Source organism: Gossypium hirsutum, chromosome A13, assembly GCF_007990345.1.
Source record: "Gossypium hirsutum isolate 1008001.06 chromosome A13, Gossypium_hirsutum_v2.1, whole genome shotgun sequence".
In the NCBI taxonomy this organism is placed as follows: domain Eukaryota; kingdom Viridiplantae; phylum Streptophyta; class Magnoliopsida; order Malvales; family Malvaceae; genus Gossypium; species Gossypium hirsutum.
Genome location: NC_053436.1, coordinates 55,997,133 through 56,002,046, shown reverse-complemented (window position 1 = coordinate 56,002,046; position 4,914 = coordinate 55,997,133). Strand labels below are relative to the sequence as shown.

Below are 4,914 nucleotides of genomic sequence, written 5' to 3'. Positions count from 1 at the left end.
AATTGTGGTACCAATGAGGGTACATTCGTTAGGCCTAGGATGATTGTTTTGACATGTTTTGGATGTGTTTGATTGTGTTTTGAATTGGTTAAATGAATGATTTTTGAGTTGCTTATTGTCCAAGCTTACAGGGAATTGTAAACTTGTTGGTTAAGGTACATTTTGAGTCCACACAGCTAGATGCACAAGCGTGTGATTGGACCGTGTGAGATACACAACTAGCACATGGGAGTGCGAGGCCATTTCGAAAGGGCACACGGTCTGGCACACAGGCATGTGGCTTGGCCATGTGACCCAAGTCAGAGAGTTACACGGGTACAGACACGAGCTGAGACACAGCCATGTGTCCCTATCTCGAATATCCATATGTCTTGAAACACGGGCATGTATCCTGACCGTATGAGTCACACGGCCCGACCAAACGGCCGTGTTATCCCTGCAGCTTTGAAAATTTTATTATTTTTCGAAAAATTCTATGAGTTTCCGAATTAGTCTCGATGTGTTTCTAACACGTATTTTGGACCTCAAGGGCTCAGATAAGAGACATTAAGTATGATTTTAATTGTTTTTCTTTATTTGAATATTATATGTTATCAACATTTAAATTTATGTCTATTTGGTCGATAAGCTTCGGTAATGCTCCGAAACCCTATTTCGACGACGGATGTGGGTTAGGGGTGTTACATAAAATTTTAAATATATATTTTAAACTATTTTATTTACTTTTTATTTTACATTATTTCACTCATTTTTTTTCTTTCTCCTTTCTTTATAATGTCTGACAATACTAGAAATTCTTGAAATTTGCCCCCTCAAGGTCAAGATGATGGTGAATAATTCTATTTTTGAACTTCACTGCATGCTTGCTCAACCTGATAAGATAGAAAAAGTTCTATCATTGATCAAAACCTGTCATTTTAAAACCAAACTAGATCGGCCGATTCGAATAGGGACCGACTGGGGTACTAGTTTAGAGATAGAAGTTCAATCAATTGCCCCGTGAACTGGTACAAATCGGTTGAACTGATTTTCTTTATTTTTTTAAATATTTTATTTTTACAAAAATTTAATAACTTATTTGATCGAACTAGATAAACCAAAAATCATTCCAAATTTAAAAACATTGATCAAAACCGTGAAATACAAAATGCAAGATTTTTAGAATTAGACCAATGGTTGAACTAATCATGCTCATAACATCTCCTTAGACCTAGCTACTACAGGTTTTCGATTAGACTAGTTTAACCGATCTGACTTAATTTTTTAATAATAGTATTAAAAATTAAAAATGAGTAATTTACTTGGTTAAGTCAATTTTTTTTATTATGGTTGTAACTAGTTGTTTTCTATTTTGGTAAAATAAAGTAATAAATATTTTAAAATTTATATAATTATAAATTCATTGTAAAGAATAAAAATCAAACAATTGTAAATAATACATTAATTACTTATAAATTTATGAATATCCTGTAATCAAAGGTCAAATACTACAATTTTAGAAATATCTCTTCCAATTTCTTTTGTATACATAGACCATCATAGTCCATGTCATTATCCTTGCTTTTTTATTATGGGGTTTTTATTAAATTATTGGTTTATTTGCGACAAAATATACACGTAGCATTCGTTCATATGTTAAACGTGGTATCTGATTATTGATTTTATATGATAATTTATGAATTTATTTTTACTTGCAATTGAAGTATATATAAATATAAGAAACTTGAATGTAAAAATTTATGTTAATAGTTCTACTAATGTTATCTACATATAAGGAGAGATAAGAGAATATTGATTAAATAAAAATAATACAAATAATATTTATTTAATAAGAAAACAGTTTTCTAGTTTAACTAGAAGAAGGGGGACGTCACACCTTCTCAATTCCCTTAAGGTTTTCGCCCTTCACATGTTTATGAGAGACAAACTGAGACTCTCATTAATTGAATCAAATTATATGTGTTTCATGCACTTTTTGACCGAGCACTTTATAATTTAATTCAACCTAATATTTCTTTTATATTCCTAAAATAAGCATTAATCAATTAATTAATTAATTTAATTAACTAAAATAATTTCCCAAACATAATGTTCTCAACTCAATTCTAATTCCGTTACAATTATTACGACTTTACTGTAAAAGAATCTATGAGGATATATATTTAATTTACATATTCAATGGATTTATAATGGCTAATTAATTTAATTTCATTTATAAACTTAAAATATTTAATTATAATTAATTAAATAATAATTAGAAACCTTAAATTAATTCTCAAGTCATTTTTATACTCAATGAGAAAACTCATTCATTTATAAATGCGACTCATTTCTCTAACTTCATCATTTCCATTAATTTATGTTCATTGCTTTTCATTTGTGGTGTCAATGAGCTAGCGGTGGGATCGACTGGACATATATAATTTGGACTCAAATAATTTATAATTAAGTTTCAACTTTTTTCCTATTAATTATAAACTCATTTTTCCATGAAGTAATTCCTCTATAGTATCATAACTGACATTTCTCTAATTACACACCATTACAAAAGCTACTTAACCAGCGCTCAACTAATGAACTTGTCATATGTGTGTTACTGATAAGCCATAAAAGTAACATGTTTTTATTCTCATTCTTGATGCGTTTTTGGATGATTTATTATATGAATTAGTAAATTTGATGCTCCTAATATTTTAAATTCATGTTTCTATACTTAGGTGAGCATAGGGGAGCGAAAGGAACGAAAAATAAGCCAAAATAGGGCAAAAAAAGCTATTTCCAGGATCCATACGGGCTGGCCAAACGCCCATGTGAGCCACACGGGTTGGCCACATGCCCATGTGCCAGTCCGTGTCGATTTCGCACCCTGCTTCCCTGTTACACTGAAAAACCTAATTTTTAGGGTTTCTGAGCATTCTAAAGTCTATAAATACACACTAAAAGAGGACCTAAGGGGGCACGCAGAGTAGAACGCAGAAATTACTCGAAGAACATCGACAGACTCAACTCAGAAGCAGGATCTCCTTCAAGACTGAAGATCTGCATTCAATTTCTTTAAAAGTTTTTGGGTTTCTTTATGTTTTGTTGTTTTCCTATTTTTGAGATGGTTTCCTTTCTAAGTACAAACTAAATTCCCTAGATACCTAGGGAAGATGAAACCTATAACAGATCTTATTATTTGATTTTTCTGAATTACATGATAAATATTTGTTCTTGATCTCAATTATGTTTACTTACCTTCATGTTTAATGTTTTCAAGATATTAATTCATGATTGATGTGCTTATTCAGTGGAGCAAAAGTCCCTGTTTAAAAGTAGATCGGGCATAATTGGGTGGGGTTGCATGCAATCCTAGAAAGAAGATGACATAAATCTACCGGATTAGAGTCAAATCTAATAGGGGAATTCATAGATTGAGTTAATGCGACGATAGGGGTTTTAATTAGAAAGAGATTTCAATTAATCAACCTAGAGTCAATTATTTTTACTCTCGAAAGAGATAGTAATATAATTTAGGGATTTCTACAGATCAAGTCAAATGAATAAATTGTTTAATTCAGATTTAGAATAATAAGTGAAGTCTAGGTGGATTCTTTCCTGGGTATTGTCTCTCTCATAAGTTTTCTTCGATTTTTTTCCCAATTCACTCTCTGTCGCTTAATAATTAGTTTAGTTTAATTTTAGATTAAAAACAACCCTTCGATTTATAGGCTAGATAATAAAAATATAGTAATTACTAGTACTTTTAGTCGTCGTGGATACGATATTCCCGACTCACCATAGCTATACTACAATTCGATAGGTGCGATTGCCTTTGTTGTATTTTAGTTAGTTCGTGACGTCATCAAGTTTTTGGCATCGTTGCCGGGGACTAAATTATTAGAAACACCTAATTTTTATTACTTTAGCCATTTTTTGTATTTTTATTGCATTTTATTTTTGTTTTTACTTTAATTTACTAACTTTTCTTTTATTTGCTTCTGGCAAGTTCCTTTAGTTTATGACTAGAAGAAACCCGTCAAGACCTCTAGTATTCGATAGTGAGATCAAAAGTACAGCTCGCAGAAACCGTAAAGAAGCGATACAGAGTCAAAAAAGTACAATAGAAAAGTAAGAGGACGTTGTTATTAATACTGAGGAGATAGGAGAAAATCATAATAATCAGCTACCTCATGTGGTTGTTGTAAATCCTATAAATTCAAATCCTGCTCCTTGTACTATGTACGATTATGCCAAGCCCAATTTAATTAGGGTTGAATCGAGTATTGTTAGACCTGCTGTTGCTGCAAAAAATTTTAAACTAAAACCTAACACTATTCAAATGAATCAACAGTTTGTTCAGTTTGATGGTTTGTAGGACGAAGACCCAAATACTCATTTGGCTAACTTTCTGGAATTTTACAATAGTTTTAAGACAAATGGCATTTCTGATGATGTCATTCGGCTACGGTTGTTTCCATTCTCATTAAGAAATAAACTAAACAGTGGTTGAACTCCCTACCACGAGGATCTATTACTACATGGGAACAAATGACCGAAAAATTCTTGTTGAAGTACTTTTCACCAGCTAAGACAGCCAAGCCAAGGAATGATATCTCTTCTTTCGTGCAAATGGATTTAGAGACCTTATATGATGCATTGGAGAGGTATAAGGATTTATTGAGAAGGTTCCTTCATCATGGGTTACCTCTATGGCTACAGGTTCAAACTTTCTACAACGGTTTGAACCCCTCAACTAGGCAATTGATCGATGCATCCGCCGATGGTACTTTAAATAATAAAACACCTGATGAGGCTTACAAGTTTATAGAAGGGATGTCACTGAATAATTATCAATGGCAAGTCATGAGGACAGAGCCGATAAAAGCAGCCAGTGTTTTTAATGTTGATGCAGTCACCATGTTGTCAAATCAG

The 4,914-nt window shown here is 32.1% G+C and overlaps 1 non-coding gene across 1 annotated transcript; it reads right to left on the bottom strand.

Annotated features, from left to right (window-relative positions):
• Positions 1–4,579: 4,579 nt before the first annotated feature.
• Positions 4,580–4,685, bottom strand: LOC121213022 (small nucleolar RNA R71). The gene has a single exon (XR_005908391.1). It is a non-coding gene; the product is annotated as a small nucleolar RNA R71 (small nucleolar RNA).
• Positions 4,686–4,914: the final 229 nt, after the last annotated feature.